Source organism: Mirounga angustirostris, unplaced genomic scaffold (genome assembly GCF_029215605.1).
Source record: "Mirounga angustirostris isolate CCGP_5_RB_7025 unplaced genomic scaffold, mMirAng1.0.hap1 SCAF_5, whole genome shotgun sequence".
In the NCBI taxonomy this organism is placed as follows: domain Eukaryota; kingdom Metazoa; phylum Chordata; class Mammalia; order Carnivora; family Phocidae; genus Mirounga; species Mirounga angustirostris.
Window position 1 is genome coordinate 95,735,772 of NW_026991713.1, and position 18,362 is coordinate 95,754,133.

Sequence of the window (18,362 nt, forward strand, 5' to 3'; positions counted from 1 at the left end):
ATTTATTTATTTGGGAGATAAGGAGCAGGGAGGGGGCAGAGGGAGAGGGAGAAGCAGACTCCCCGTCTAGTGGGGAATCTGACATGGGGCTCAATCCCAGGATTCCGGGATCATGACCTGAACTGAAGGTGGACACTTAACCAACTGAGCCACCCAGGCACCCCAGAAGATAACATTTAAAGAAAGACTTATAACAATTCAACACTAAGCTTAGACTCTGTTGTTAAATATCCCAGTGTGAGATGCAAATTGATTTTTAGCCTTTTCTCAGTATTCTGGTATTGCCTATACTCTTTTCTGGCATTTAGGGCTTCAAAGCCATTATCTTGTAGAACCATGAAATTTGCTTCACTTCCCATTTCTTTCCTTCCTCTTGTCAATTTCAGACATATCTTTGACATAAATTAATTAAATCATTTAATCATTTACTCTTTTATTCAACAATATTTACTAAGCACCTACTATTTGTCAGGCATTGGACATTAAATACCCAATTATATGCCATGCACTATTTTCCTAATTACAGGTCAGGTACTATATATATATAATATATATATATTATATATGTATATATATATAATATGTATCAAATTATAGGATACACTTGTAGGAACCCCACCTATATAATAATTAACATAAATATTTATGTACATGTTTTAAAGTAATATATAATATGAATAGAATTTCTACTTATATTTAGATTTATTTTACCCAAATTATGTATGAGACATCAATTGTTACAACACTTTCTTATTAATACACTAGTAGGAAGTAAATGAAAATTGTGATGGTACTTTCAGAATTTTCACAATTTTTTGAGAGAGTATTAATAGTAATGCACCCTCCCTCTTCTGTTGCTCAACATGTCCCCTGGATGGTGAAATTTTACTCCATGTAATAATAGTTAACATATGGTACTTACTATGCACCAGAGACTACTTTAAATGTTTTATATGAGTTAACAAGTAAATACTCATAATAATTTGAAATGGGTTGTAATATCCATTTTAGATTTGGAAAAACTGAAGGACAGAGAAGTTAAATAACTTGCCTAAAAAGAATGCAACTAGTAAGTGACAGAGCTGAACCTTGAGGCCAGATACTCTGACTCTAGAGGCCATGCTCTTAACCATCATATGATATATACCAACTTTCAAAGTGAAAATATATGGGGTGAAGACATTTCCAACTTTCATTGTCTTATACCCACTTAAGTGTAATTTGTGATACTGATACTGTTTGTAGAGAACTTGTTTGCTTTGATGAAACAGGGCAAGAATAGAGTATGGGCCACCTCAACAGAGAAAAGGACCAAATCTATATTAGTAAATTGTCCTCTCAACTTTTGCCTATGTCTCTCTGCTCCAAGTCTAGCTTTCTCAAGATGCTCAAATGCTCTCATTTTTCAAGTCTACATTACTTGGCCACTTAAATCACCTAGTTAAAAAATAATATTCTTTGAATTTTAAAAGCAGCAAGAGAAAAGACAGCATTTATATACAAGGGAAACCCCATAAGTCTATCAGCTGATTTTTCAGCACAAACTTTGCAGGCCAGAAGAGAGTGGCATGATATATTCGAAGTGCTGAAAGGAAAAAATCTACAGCTAAAAATACTTTATCCAGCAAGGCTATCATTCAGAATAGAAGAAGAGATAAAAAGTTTTTCAGACAAACAAAAGCTAAAGGAATTCATCACCACTAATCTAGCCCTACAAGAAATGTGAAAGGGGGGCGCCTGGGTGGCTCAGTTGGTTAAGCGACTGCCTTCAGCTCAGGTCATGATCCTGGAGTCCCAGGATCGAGCCCCGCATCGGGCTCCCTGCTCAGCGGGGGTCTGCTTCTCCCTCTGCCCTCTTCCCTCTCGTGCTCTCTGTCTCTCATTCTCTCTCAAATAAATAAATAAATAAAATCTTTAAAAAAAAAAAAAAAAAAAAAAGAAATGTGAAAGGGGACTCTTTAAGTGGAAAAGAGAGGCCACAAGTAGGAGTAAGAAAAGCAGGAAGCACAAAAGTAGTAAAATTAAGTATACCTATAAAAATCAGTCAAGAGATTCACAAAATAAAATGATGTAAAGTATGACACCATACACCTAAAACATGTGGGTAGAGGAGTAAAGAATGGGTTCAAACTTAAGTGACCATCAACTTAATATAGACTGCTATATGCATAAGATGTTATATGCAAACTGAGTGGTAACCACAAATCAAAAACCAGTAATAGATATGCAAAAAACAAAGAGAAAGGGATCCAAGTCTATCACTAAAGAAAACTAGCAAACCATGAGAGAAGAGAGCAAGAGAACAAAGAAACAGAGAGCTGCAAAAATAACCACAAAACAAGTAACAAATGACAATAAGAACATACCTATCAATAATTAGTTTGGGGCGCCTGGGAACTGGGTGGCTCAGTTGGTTAAGCAACTGCCTTCAGCTCAGGTCATGATCCCCGAGTCCTGGGATTGAGTCCCACATCGGGCTCCCGGCTCAGCGGGGAGCCTGCTTCTCCCTCTGACCCTCTCCCCTCTCATGCTGTTTCTCTGTCTCACTCTTTCTCTCAAATAAATAAATAAATAAATAAAATCTTTAAAAAAAATAATTAGTTTGAATGTAAATGGACTAAATGCTCCAATCAAAAGACATAGGGTGATGAAATGGATAGAAGAAAAAAAGACACATCTATATCCTGCCTACAAGAGACTCATTTCAGACCTAAAGACACAGGCAGATTGAAAGTGAAAGAATGGAAAAGCATTTATCATGCAAGTGGAAGTGAAAAGAAAACTGAGGTAGCAATATTTATATTGGACAAAATAGACTTTAAAACAGGCTGTAACAAGAGACAAAGAGGGACACTACATAATCATAAGAGGGCAATCCAACAGGAAGATATACCAATTGTAAATATTTATGCACTGGACATGGGAGCACTGAAATACATAAAGCAGCTAATAACAAGCATAAAGGAAGTAATTGATAGTAATACAATAATAGTAGGGGATTTTAACATCCCACTTACATTAATGGATGGAACATCCAAACAGAAAATCAACAAGGAAACAGTAGCTTTTAATAACACATTGAACCAAATGGATCTAACAGGTATCTTCAGAATAATTAATTCCCCAAACAGCAGAATACACATTCTTTTCAAGTGCATGTAAAACATTCTCCAGAATAGATCACATATTAGGCCACAAAACAAGTCTCAAAAAGGTTGAAGTCATACTATGATTTTTTCTGACCACAATGCCATAAAACTAGAAATCAACCACAAGAAAAAAAAAATCTGGAAATAACTACAAATGCATGGAGGTTAAAAACATGCTACTAAACAATGAGTGGATAAACCAAGAAATCAAAGAGGGAATAAAAAAAATACATGGAGATAAATAAAAATGAAAACACAACAGTTCAAAATCTTTGGAATGGGGACGCCTGGGTGGCTCAGTCGGTTAAGTGGCTGCCTTCGGCTCAGGTCATGATCCCAGGGTCCTGGGATCGAGTCCCACATCGGGCTCCTTGCTCGGTGGGGAGCCTGCTTCTCCCTCTGCCTGTCTCTCCCCCTGCTTGTGTTCTGTCTCTCTGACAAATAAATAAATAAATAATCTTAAAAAAAAAATCTTTGGAATGCAGCAAAAGCTGTTCTAAGAGAGAAATTTATAGCAATATGAGCCTACCTCAAGAAGCAAGAAAAATCTCAAATAAAAAAAATCTAACTTTATACCTAAAGGAGCTAGAAAAGGAACTAACCAAACCCAAAACCAGTAGAAGAAAGAAAATAATAAAGATCAGATCAGAAAGAAATGAAATGGAAACCAAAAAAAAAAAAAAAAAAACCAATAGAACAGATCAATGAAACCTGGTTCTTTGAAAAGATCAACAAAATCAATAAACCTTTCACCAGATTCATCATTAAAAAAAAATTGAGAGGACTCAATAAACAAAATCAGAACTGAAAGGGGAGAAATGACCACTGAAATGCCACAGAAATACAAAAGATTATAAGAGAATATTATGAAAAATTATATGCCAACAAACTGCACAACTTAGAAGAAATGGATCAATTCCTGGAAACCTCCCAAAACTAAATCAAGAAGAAATAGAAAATTTGAACAGACCAATTACCAGCAATGAAGTTGAATCAGTAATCAAAAAAACTCCCAACAAACAAAAGTCCAAGACCAGATAGCTTCACAGGCAAATTCTACCAAACATCTAAAGAAGAGTTAATACCTAATCTTCTTAAATTTTTCCAAAAAATAGAAGATAAAGAAAAATTTCCAAATTCATTCTTTGAGGCCAGCATTATCTTGACACCAAAGCCATGTAAAGAAACCACAAAAAAAGGAGAACAGGCCAATATCTCTGATGAACATAGATGCAAAAATCCTCAACAAAATATAGCAAACCGAATCCAACAATACATTTAAAAAACCATTTGCCGTGATCAAGTGGGATTTATTTCCAGAATGAAAGTGTGGTTCAATATTTGCAAATCAATCAACATGATACATCATATCAACAAGAGAAAGGATAAAAATCATGATCATCTCAATAGATACAAAAACAGTATGGGACAAAGTAAAACATCCATTGATGATAAAAACCCTCAACAAAGTAAGTTCAGAGGGAACATATATCGACATAATAAAATATGAAAAAATCACAGCTAACATCATACTCAATGGTGAAAAGCTGAGAGCTTTTCCTCTAAGATTGGTAACAAGATGAGGATGGCCATTCTCACCACTTTTATTCACTATAGTACTGGAAGTCCTAGCCACAGCAATCAGACAACATAAAGAAATAAAAGGCATCCAAATTGATGAGGAAGAAATAGACCTTCCACTATTTGCAGATGACATTATACCACATATAGAAAACTAAAGACTCTACCAAAAAAACTACTAGAACTGTTAAATAAATTCAGTAAGGTCTCAGGATACAAAATCAATATACAGAAATCTATTGCATTTTATACACTAATAATGAAGTAGCAAAAAGAGAAAATAATAAAACAATCTCATTTACAATTGCACCAAAAATGATAAAATACCTAGGAATAAACTTAACCAAGGAAATGAAAGACCTGCACTCTTAAAACTATAAAACATTGATGAAAGAAATTGAAGATGACACAAAGAAATGGAAAGACATTCCATGCTAATGGATTGAAGAACAAATATTGTTAAAATGTCCATACTACCCAAAGCAATCTACACATTTACTGCAATCCCTATCAAAATACCACCAGCATTTTTTACAGAGCTGGAACAAATAATCTTCAAATCTGTATGGAACCACAAAAGACCCAAATAACCAAAGCAATCTTTAAAAGAACAAACTAGAGGTATCACAATTCCAGATCTCAAGATATACTGCAAAGCTATCGTAATTCAAACAGTATGGTTCTGGCACAAAAACAGACCCATAGATCAATAGAACAGAATAGAGAGCCCAGAAATAAGCCCATAATTATATGGTCAATTAATATTTGACAAAGGAGGCAAGAATATGCAATGGGAAAAAGTGTCTTCAGCAAATAGTGTTGGGAAAACTGGAAAGCTATGTGCAAAAGAATGAAACTGTACCACTTTCTTACACCACAGACAAAAATAAACTCAAACTGGATTAAAGACCATTTAATGTGAGACCAGAAACCATAAAAACCCTAGAAGAGAGAACAGGCAGTAATTTCTCTGACATCAACCAAAACAACATTTTTCTAGATATGTCTCCCGAGGCAAGGGAAACAAAAGCAAAAATAAATTATTGAGACTACATCAAAATAAAAAGCTTCTGCACAACAAAGGAAATAATCAAGAAAACTAAAAGACAACTTACTGAATGGGACATATTTGAAAAAGACATATCTGATAAGGGTTAGTATCCAAAATATTTAAAGAACTTATCCAACTCAACAGATGCACAAGAATGGATAATCCAATTAAAAATGGGCAGAAGACATAAACAGACATTTTTCCAAAGAAGACATACAGATGGCCAACAGACACCTGAGCAGATGTTCAACATCATTCATCATCTGGGAAATGCAAATCGAAACCACAAGGAGATATCACCTCACACCTGTCCGAATGGCTAAAATAAAAAATACAAGAAAAACTGTTGGCGAGTATGTGGAGAAAAAGGAACCCTCCTGCACTGTTGGTGAGAATGCAAACTGGTGCAGCCACTGTGAAAAACAATATGGAGATTCCTCAAAAAATTAAAAATAGAACTACCATATAATCCAGTAATTCCACTAATGGGTATTTACCCAAAGAATAGGGAAACACTAATTCATGTGACTTTTTCTCCACTTGACTTCAACTTTCTCACCCTCTCTCTCTCCTTTCTCAATTGAACATAGTATACAAGGTACAGTTGTGTGTGTGTGTGTGTGTGTGTGTGTTCCCATCTTGCTTGGTGTTCTTTAAGTATGTTGGAGCTGCGGTTTGGTGTCTATCATTAATTCTTGACCATCATTTCTTCTGCCCCATTCCATCACCATTTTCCTCCGGGTATTCCAATTACAAGTATGTTGCACTCTTACATATTGTCCCACAGCTTTTGGATGTCCTGTTCTTTGTTCAGTCTTTGTTGTAGATTGTTCCCCAATTAAGTCCTCAAGTAATAATGCCTTGTGTAATCCCCTCCCCTTGTGGGTGGGCTGGACCTAAGGACTTGCTTCTAATGAATAAAATAAGGCAAAAATGCTGAGATGTCACTTTGAAGATTAGGTTATAAATAACCGTGATTCCATCTTTCTAGTATTCTCTCTTTCTCGTTGCAAGAGTTCAGACTCTCTCTCTCTCTCTCTATGGAGAGGTCAATATGGCAAGGAACTAAATGCAGCCTCTGTCTGAGCAAGAAAAAGTGTGCCTCAAATACAACATCCCATAACACACTGAATACTGCTGACAACCTTATTAGTGACTGTTAGTCTGCTTGGGCTGCGTAACAAAATACCATAGATCAGGTGCCTTAAACAACTGAAATTTATTTTCTCACATTTCAGGAGACTCAAGTCCATGATCAACGTGTTGGCAAATCTGGTGTGTGGTGAGAGCTCTTCCTGCCTTGCAGATGGTTACCTTCTCATCAAGTTCTCATACAGCCTTTCCTCTGTGTGCATGAAAAAAGAGAGCTCTCTGGTGTCTCCTCCTCTTCGTATAGGGACACCAATCCCACTGGTTCAGGGCCCCACCCCAATAACCTCATTTAACCTTAATTATCTCCCTAAAGGCCCTCCAAATGCAGTCACATTGTGGGTTGGAGCTTCAACTTATAAATTTTGGGGAGACGCAATTCAGTCCACAACAGTGACTATGGAAGATCTTTCCTCAGTCAAATCTTTAAGTGAAACCATGGCCCCAATTGACAACTGGATTACAGCCTTATGAGAGACCTTAAAGCAGAATATCCAGCTACTGCCAAAGGAGAAGGTTGTCACATTCATTGTACCTGCTCATTGTAAAGGTGAGAAAGAGACTCAAACCTTTAGATCAGGAACTGCTACCACGCATCTGAGGGAGATGACTTTGGGAGACTGGAAATGGAGGAAGCCCAAAACAGTAGCAGATTTGTTGTGAAGGCAAGTATCAGTACATATGTTTTGTCAAAGAATAGCAATAACCAGGTTTTCGTTGTTCTATGTTTTTAGTTCTCACTTCTGTAAGATCAAAGTTCACTCATTTACCAGCAATAGTTTACTCTGGATTGTGTCAGCATGAAAATGTCAAAGAAGTGAAAATGTTTCCAGTCATCCTGTATTTTGAAAATTTCAGGAAGTTGTGGCTGAGAAACAAGTTACCAGACCAAGTTTCAGTACCCTCCCTTTGTATCCTCCATTATCTCAATCATATGATCTTGTGCTGGATCATAGATTATCCCCTCCCCTTGTGGGGTAGATTATATTTCTCCAATACTTGTTTCATTTCCAGCTTTTCCAGAAAAGGTTCTCTCTGTTTTTCTTCTGACTGTTTCTGGCTTGGGCTTTTACCTCTGCCCCGAGAAGAGAAAAAGAGACAATATCAGAGGTGTAGCTATCTCCTACCTAGCAAGCACTGAGATTTAATTAGACTTCCTCTTTTCTTTTTCTTCTTCTCCTTCTCCTTCTCCTTCTTCTTCTTCTTTTTTTAAGTAGGCTCCATGCCCAGCCTGGAGCCCAACGGAGGGCTTGAATTTGCAACCCTGAGACCAAAACCTGAGTTGAGATAAAGAGTCAGATGCTTAGGGGTGTCTGGGTGGCTCAGTCAGTTAAGTGTCTGCCTTCTGCTCAGGTCATGCTCCCGGAATCCTGGCATCTAGCCCTGCAATGGGCTCCCTGCTCAGTGGGGAGTCTGTTTCTCCCTCTGCCCCTTGCTCACTCTCTCTCTCCCTCAAATAAATAAAATCTTAAAAAAAGAGTCAGATGCTTAACTGACTAAACCACCCAGGCACCCCGTTGTAGCATAATTTTATTTAGTCTTTGTTATGTGGTCTGCCATATATCCAGGTTGACAAGGAAGGAACAAGGAAGGACAAAACTTTTTAATTTAGCAATGGAAATTTCTAAGGGCTAAGTTATTTAAGGCCTTTATTTTCGTATGTCTCATTTTAATTTATTTATGTTAGCTTCATTTTTTAAAGAGATTTATTTATTTTATTTTTAGAGAGAGAGAGAGACAGCGTGAGCAGGAGGGGCAGAAGGAGAGAGAGAGAATATCAAGCAGACTCTGGGCAGAGTGTGGAGCCTAATGCAGGGCTCGATCCCAGGACTCTGAGATCATGACCTGAGCTGAAACCAAGAGTCAGATGCTTAACCAACTGTGCCATCCAGATGCCCCAGCTTCATTTTTATTAATCAGCCTACTCCATATAGAAGTATGGTATGAAAAATCCAGACAAGTACACTTATGGGCTTGTTGGCTTTTCCTTGGACCTGTCACTATAATCAGGGAGACATTGGCTTATAAGAAGATGTGAGCTCTAACTATTAACATATTGAACATGAGGGAGAAAAAGAAATTTTCCCCAAGAAAAATGTATAAGCCCATTAGAACATATAACAATCACTATGAGTTGAGAAGCTACTTTTGCTGGTTTCCACCAAATGTTTTGAATAATTTAAATTCATATTTTCCAAACTCATTTGACGACTAAACTTTATTTTCTTGCCCATGATCATTAACATTAATTTTCCAAGGACTCCATTTTAAACATGTTCATAGATTATAGAATATTTTCTAATGTGTTTATCTATTCTCATGTTGACATCAGCAAAACTTTCATAGAAAATCTGGCTGTGGGCACCTGGGTGGCTCAGTCAGTGAAGTGTCTGCCTTTGGCTCAGGTCATGATCTCAGGGTCCTGAGATCGAGCCCCATGTCAGGCTCCCTGCTCAGTGGGGAGTCTGCTTCTCCCTCTGCCTCTGCACCCCCAATTGTACTCACACGTGCACTCTCTCTCTCAAATAAAATCTTAAAAAGAAAGAAAGAAAATCTGGCTATGAGTCTTGTAATTTCCATCTGAGCTCTTTACCATAGCCTGTTGTAATATGTATGCTAAAGTAAACAAACCTGGGGACATAGTTTACCTTTTAAACAAAATCCACATAAATATTTTCACGCAAAATATGAATCTTTTTGAAAGTTTAGATTGGCAGTTTATAGTTCCCCTTACTCTGTGAGAGCTTTCAGGCAGATTCTTTAACTTCCTTTGCTGTCCCATATCCTAACATGACAAGGAAGTAACAAGGGAAACACAACCTCAGCTTTTATAATGACTTCTTCTTTCAAGTACCAGTAACTTAATTTTACAGTCTTATTTCCAATGAACAGATCTGTTTTTACATCATTAGTACACCTCTGAGGCATAAGAGGATCCAGGAATTATGTCTTTTTTAATATATTTTAAATTTTTTAAAAAAGATTTTATGTATTTATTCGAGAGAGAGAGAGAGAGTGGGGGCGGGGGGCAGGGGGGAGGGACAAGCAGACTCCACACTGAGCACAGAGCCTGGGCTCTATCTCACGACCCTGAGATCATGACTGAGCCGAAATTAAGAGTCGGAGGCTTAACCGACTAAGCCACCCAGATGTGCCCAGGAATTATTACTTAAGACTCAGGAAGAGATAGTCTCATAATGATGCAACCTCAAAACTCTTGGCACATTGGTCAGGGTTTGCTTTTATTTTGCTCTGCCATTTGGAAGAGAGTAGGTATGGTAGGAGTTTGTATGTCCACAGATAGATATAAATATTATGCAGTAAGGACAAAAATAGAAAGGAAATGAAAAATATAAAAAATACTGGAAGTTTTGTGGTACTTAGTGAAGCAGCAATATCAGAGGCAGAATTTGAATCCAAGAAAAGAGAAAATCACTAATAAAGTCAAGAAAAATAAATGACAAAAGCTGTGGATTAGAAGTCATACAAAGATATGAAGTTGTAAAAACGAAAATAAGGTTTAAATGAGAAACGCGTATTTATTGTTACCAAATGCTAAGTGCTATAGTAAATGCTTTATATCATTTCAATTTAATTCTCATAAGTAAACTGAAATGTAGGTATTATCATTCCTATTGTTAAATGGAAAACGAAGGTTTATAAAGACTATCTGATTTATGTAAGGTCATATAGTAAATTCCAAAATGTAATTTAAACCCAGGACCAGCTAAGTCCAAACTCTTGATCTTTCTGCTATAAATTTTAGTAAAGAAAAATAAAAATAAATTCTAAGGCAGAAAACAAAGAGCATGTCTTTAATGGACTCTAAAGAGTAAGAATGGACAAAGGAAAGTATGGTGAGGAAGTATTTCAGAGCACATTTGAAATTAGTGGGATAACCTTGGAAGTTACATGTCATAGACATTTAGTGGAAAGAAGGAATGGCAAAGGGCCCTGGGGCTGGAATGATTTTCTGCTGTATGTGAGACTTGAGGCCCAAACTGTGCAAGGCTTTTGAAAATGCAATGTTACTTCTGTTGGTGCTGTGTCCACACCACACCTCAGTGTGCCGTTTGCTACAGGTCAATTTAATATTTTGTGACTATTTGGCTTATACCTGAAGACCAGCAAGTTTCTAGAAAATCAGCAGAATGTCTGACTTTTTAAAAAAGACATCTTTTTGAGAAAGACTTACTATAGTTCAAGAGCCACAGCCAGCTCCTATCTGGCAAGGTTCAACTTTAATGAATTCCAGTTCTTCCCAATTCATGTGTGTTACTTAAAGGATTATTTTGTTTATTTATTTATTTATTTTTAAGATTTTATTTATTTATTTGACAGAGAGAGACACAAAGAGAGAGGGAACACAAGCAGGGGGAGTGAGAGAGGGAGAAGCAGGCCTCCCGTGGAGCAGGAGGCCCGATGCGGGGCTCGATCCCAGGATGCTGGGATCATGACCTGAGCTGAAGGCAGATGCTTAATGACTGAGCCACCCAGGCGCCCCAAGGATTATTTTATTTAAACTGTAACATGCTGTGTGCCATGTATTTTAGAAAATGAACAAGGAAGCTGAAAATGTGGAATTTGGTAGGATGGCTTTAGGTCTAGGGAGGATCACAAGTTCTGGCTAAAATACTTTACTAGTTGTCCCTCCTGTCTAGTCTTCATTACTACGCTATTTGTTGACTTCTCGGTTCTTGCATGTTGGTATCAGCTTACTAAGTAGCCTCCTTCTGCAATGTTGTGCATTACCCTTATAAATTTACATCTATTCCTGTAAATCCCTATTATCCATCCTCCCATCTGCATTTATTTTATTTTTTAAAGATTTTATTTATTTATTTATTTGAGAGAGAGCAAGAATGAGAGAGCACAAGTCGGGGGTAGGGAGCAGACTCCCCGCTGAGCAAGGAGCCCAACACCAAGCTCCATCCCAGGACCCTGGGATCATGACCTGAGCCGAAGGCAGGCGCTTAACCACTGGGCCACCCAGGCACCTCTCCCATCTGCATTTAAAATAATCTTTCTAAAATGCTAATTTTATAGAGCATACCCTGATTAAATTATTTAAAGTCTCCAAATGACTCACGGAATAAGGTCTTGACCCCTTTAGTTGTATGTTTTTTCTGCCTATTTCAACTTATTCTTTTCCCATACACTGATGTAAACTTTACTAGTTGCAGAACTGAGAACAAACTGGAAAGGGAGAGAGAAGTGAGGAAAGTGACAGATTCTGTAAATGAAATAGTGAGATGCTCCTTTGAGATACAATTGACATATCGTGTAAGTTTAAGGTGTACAACTGCTGATTTGATACAATTATTTATGGCAAATTATTACCACCATAACATTAGCTAACACCTCTCTCATGTCATATAGTTATCATTTCTTTTTGGGGGTGAGAACATTTAAGATCTACTCTCTTCCCAATTTCAAATGCATAGTATAGTATTAACTAGATAGACCTGAATTTATTCATCTAAAAAAACCTTAGGGAAAGAAAGAAAGAAAGAAAGAGAGAGAGAGAGAGAGAGAGAGAGAGAAAGAAAAGAAAGAAAGAAAGAAAGAAAGAAAGAAAGAGAAAGAAAGAAAAAGAAGGTAGGAAGGAAGGAGAGAAGGAAGGAAGGAAGGAGAAGGGAGGGAGGGAAGGAAGGAAGGAAAAGAAAGAAAGGAGGGAGGGAAAGAAAGGGAGGAAGAATGAAAGAAAGAAACAGCAGTTATTAAATTAAAAAGAAATAGTGAGATGCAAGCAAAGTGGCTAACTTTGGTAAATAATCATGATGTTCATCAGTAGTTCTCATTACAGTGAACTACAAAGGTGTGATTGCTTGTACATTCCAGTCAGAAACCACCAAGTAGAATGCGGGGAACAACACTTACTTCCTTTTTTGCCCATAACAATTAAGCAGCAAATCTGGTGCATACCTCCTACTCAATAAATGAGTAAATGAATAAACAAAGCGGGGTGTTAAAGTCCAGAGGAGAAGCATGGTAATAAAACTGGAGAGAAAGTAGACCAAAGAGTTGAGACATAAAAATAAGTAGTCCTGAAAATACTAATTAAACCACCCCTGAAAACCTCAAAATAAATTTGGACACAGGCAAACTTTTAACGTCATATGCTAAAATATCCTGAACACTTTGGTAGTTTCCATCACAAGATCTAATCCTATGACATTTTCCTAGGATAAAAGAAGTTTTGTGCCATTTCCTTTGGAAAATATTCTTTATTGCTTCTACCTTGTTATGTGTTTAAATCACTGAAGTCATCTAGCATATCCCAGAGAGGCATGGAATTCCATCTTGCTATATTTTGTTTCTACAGACTTTGTCAGATGCAAGGCTCAACAGAATTTTTGCCCACTGTGGTCATTTATAGCCTGAATTCCTGTTTTCTCACCAGCTGTTTTAATGAGTTCTACAGGATGATTACCTTTGGGCCTACATTCCCTCACCCCACCTTCCCCCTGATCACTACCCAAAACAATTATTTTGAGGTCAATAGAATATGTGTAATTTGGAGAGTCTCATTGAAAAAAATATGCATATTTGAACATAGTGTATTTTTAAAATTAGAAAAAGTTAATAAAACAAATACAGAAATCAAAGAGAATAAATGATAAAGAAACCTATGTAATATTAATACCAGGAGATAAACACACCCTAAGAATTTGAAAACCAATTTGTGATATATTTTTATATTACTATATATTATTTTAAGGGCACCTGGGTGGCTCAGTTGGTTAAGCATCTGCCTTCAGCTCAGGTCATGATCCCAGAGTCCTGGGATCGAGTCCTCCCTCAGGCTCCCTGCTCAGTGGGGAGTCTGCTTCTCCCTCTCCCTTGGCCCCTCCCCCTCGCTGGTGTTCTCTCTCTCTCTCAAATAAATAAATAAAATCTTTAAAATACAATATTTTAAAGAAAATTAGTATTATACTATGCTACAGGTTATTACCTGTATAGTTCTTTAACATTTTTATTACATCACATATTCACTTATGATACAAAATTTTATTGGCTGTGTATGTTTCCATCACTTAGAAACATTCAAAGAGATTTAGATAAGACTCTAGGAGTGATATTGAAGTTATTTAATTTTTATATTGTAATTACTTTAAGAATTTTGCAATAAAATTGTTTTTTATAAATCTGATACAGAAATTATCCTTTTTCTATATTTTTCATATTTTTAAAAGAGTTTACTTATTTATTTGACAGAGAGAGAGAGAATGAGAGAGCACAAGCAAGGGGAGCTGAAGAGGGAGAGGGAGAAGCAGGCTCCCCACTGAGCAGGGAGCCTGAAGTGGGACTCCATCCCAGGACCCCGAGATCATGACCTGAGCCGAAGGCAGATACAACCACCTGACCCACCGAAGCACCCCTATATTTTTCATATTTTTGATAATTTTAATTAATGCCAAACTTGTAGACTGAATGGTATTTTATTGTTTTAAATTGACATTTTAAATGTATTGACATTGAATCATGGTATTCAAATGCTTATTTACTTTAATTAAATGCTTAGTTCATTCATTTTTAATATTTCTGTTTTACATTAGAATAGTATGAGATCTTTATTTCAAATTAGTATTGCTTCTTGTCATATATGTTGCAAATATTTTCACTAATTTGTTTTTAAAAATGCTTTAAATTCCTTTATTTAATATAATATTTCATTAGACAAAAATGTTCATTACATATACACAATTTATTAACCTGAATGTACATAAACCTACCATTCAACCAAGAAACTGGATCTTTAGCAACCTCTTTTTTCTACCTGTTTTCCTCTTCTCTTCCACCTATCCGTCACCACCTCCAGAGGTGACTTCTATTCGGAATTGTGTGCTTCTCATTACCTTGTCTACTAATATAAAATATATAGATATATATGCATAATATATATAATAATGTGTTGTTTAGTTTAGCTTGTTTTTAAGCTTTATAAAATATCAAACTGCATTTAGTGTTCTGAGATTGCTTTTCTTTTTCAGTATTGTATTTCTAAACTCCATTTCTGTCATTACAAAAGCTATAGTTAATTTAGTCTTCACTCATGTAAAATATATTTTCTTGTATAAATAAATATTCCCCAGTAAATTTATACATTATCTTGTCAATAGTCATTTGGATTATTACTGTCATGAAATATGATGGTATAAATATTCTAAATACAAATATGCTGGTACAAATATGTCTCTGGTGTATATTTGTAAAAGTTTATCTAAAATCTACAGGTAAGAGTGAAATTAACAGATGTTAGGATGTATATGATGTATATGTCTTCGACCCTCCAGGTAGGATGAATTCCACCAGCAATGTATATGCGTTTCCAATGATCCACATCCTCTCTAACATTGAAATATTCAGAGTTCTTTATTTTGCCAGTCAGGAGAACATAAAACTATAATGTTATCTTAATTCTCAGTTTCTTAAATATTAAAGATTTTAAACATCTTCTCGCATATGAATGGTCAGGTCTTTTGTTCTCTTCTGTGAGGTGTCTGTTTAAGTCACTTGCTCATTTTCCATATTTTTATAAATATATATATTTTAAAAATATAATCTAGATACTAGTCCATAATCATAATTTACGCTACAAATATATTCCTCAAGTTTGTGACTTTTCTTTTCACTTTTTAAATGATATCTTTTGAAGAGCAGTTCTTAGTTTATCAATCATTTATTTTAAAGGTTTTATTTAGAGAGAGAATGAGAGAGAGCACAAGCAGGGGGAAGGTCAGAGGGAGAAGCATATTCCCCTGTTGAGCAGAGAGCCCGACGTGGGGCTCGATCCCAGGACCCTGAGATAATGACCTGAGCCAAAGGCAGATGCTTAACCGACTGAGCCACCCAGGTGTCCCAGTTTATCAATCATTTTAATAATTAGAACTCTTTGCATCTTGCTTAAGAAAAACTTATTTACCCAAGTCAAATGAATATTGCTTTTTAATCCTCTAAATGTTATAACGTATTGCTTTTCACATGTCTGCAAACTCCCAAATTAGTTTTGTTTTGTTTTTTTAAGATTTTTATTTATTTATTTGACAGAGAGAGACAAAGCGAGAGAAGGAACACAAGCAGGGGGAGTGGGTGAGGGAGAAGCAGGCTTCCCGTGGAGCAGGGAGCCCGACGTGGGGCTCGATCCCAGGACCCTGGGATCATGACCTGAGCCGAGGGCAGACGCTTAATGACTGAGCCACCCAGGCGCCCCCAAGTTAGTTTTTTTTTAAAGATTTATTTATTTTAGAGAAAGAGCATGAACAGGAGGGGGAGGGGCAGGGGGAGAGAGAATCTCAAGCAGACTCTGTGCTGAGCATGGAGTCCAACTCCGGGCTCAATCTCATGACCCTGAGATCACAATCTGAGCTAAAACCAAGAGTCAGACACTTAAATGACTGAGCCACCCAGGCGCCCCCCAAATTAGATTTTTTAACTCATGAAATAAAAAACTGATCTAATTTCATTTTTTTCAAGTAAGTAATCAATTTTCTCCACATAATTTATTGCACAGAATCTTTTTCATGTTAATTTGAAATGTTATCTATATTATATATTGTGGTTTCATATAGTGTGAGACTTTTAGAGGCAGTCATTTTCTTCCAGTTAGCCAGTTGTCTGTCTATCCCTACATCAATACTCCACTGTTTTAATTACTCTCACTTTCTAATAAGTTTTCATCTATACTAGGCTAGGTATATATTAATTCTTTTTATTAATTGCGTATTTTTATTTATTCTTTTTATTTAGAAACGTCTTGCCAACGCTTACTCTTTTACTTTTCCACATAAATGTTAAAATCTGCTTGACAAATTCCTAAAATTACATGTTGGTATTTTCACTGATACTGAATTTACAGGCTAGTTGAGGAAGAATTACAACTGGATACTTTTTTGTTACTGAATATGCCATATATGGCCCATTCAAGTGTTTTTGTCTCTCAATAATGTTATGTAATTCTTTGGATGTGGATCTTTCTTACTTTTGTTAGATTAATTCTTTGGTATCAATAATTGTATTGCTATTATAAATGGTATCTATTTTCAATTACATTCACTGACTAATACTAAAACAGAGAAATGCAATTTTTGTTGTTGTTATTCTTATTTTGGTATATTGATTCTAGCCAGCCCCACACCTAGTCTTTCTTATTATGTCTAAAAATGTGTTGGACATATATTTGTAAGTAAAAAATTAACTGAAATAAAGATAATTCAGTTTCTTTCTCTACAATTCTTAAGCTTTTAATTTATTTTTCTTGGTTTATTGCACTGGTCAGAATTTCCAGTATAATGTTACACAGAAACAATGAAAACAGACTTTTTTTCATGTTTGTGATTTTTTTTTTAAGATTTTATTTATTATTTGACAGAGACAGAGAGCACAAGCAGGGGGAGTAGCAGGCAGAGGAAGAGAGAGAAGCAGGCAGAGAGAGAGGGAGAAGCAGGGAGCCTGATGTGGGGCTCCATCCCAGGACCCTGAGATTGAGACCTGAGCCAATGGCAGACACTTAATTGATTGAATCACCTAGGCACCCCTCCTGTTTGTCATTTAAAGGGAATGCTTCCAACATTCCCTTTTTAGGATTATTATTGCTATACGTTTTTGCCAGATATCACTTAGAAGGAGGGAGTTTATTTCTATTCCTAGTTTATGAACAGTTTTTATCAAATTATTTTACTATGTCATTGAAATGATTATATGGATTTTTTGGCCCTGAATCTATTATGTGGTTCATGATAATTATAGATTTTTATAGATTTTTCTATTTCAAACCAAACTTAACTATGGGTAAACCTAAGGTTTATTGACTTTTTAAATATTTTTGCTGAATTTAGTATGCTAATTTTTAATGTAGTTTTTAATTTTTATTTTGAAAGAGCAAAAACACAAAAAAGTAAGAGAGAGACAACTCAAGATAGAAGGTACAATCTTTTTATAACCTAATTTCAAAAGTGACTTTCCATTATTTCTGTTCTATTCTGTTAATTAGAAGTGAATCACCAAAGGGGAGAGATTACATAAGTACATGGATGCCTGGAAGCCAGGATCTTTGGGGACCACCATAGGGTCTGTTTATTATAAATTGACACTTTTCTCCCAGTGGTTCATGTCTCTTTCACATGCAGAATATATTTGTCTGGCTTATTTCAGTTGGCATAATGTCCTTAGTTTCACTTAGCATAATGTCCTCAAGGTTCATCCATGTTATCACAAATGGTAGGATCTTCATCTTTTCTAAGGTTGAATAACTTTCATATATAAAATAATGCTTTATGAATAAATATTTTATGAATAAAATATATTCATATATATTCATAGTACAAATATGCACTTATGAGCATCTTTATCCATTTATCTGTTGATGAACACTTATGTTGTGTCCATTCCTTGGTTATTGTGAATAAAGGGATTATTCACATTATTCTATT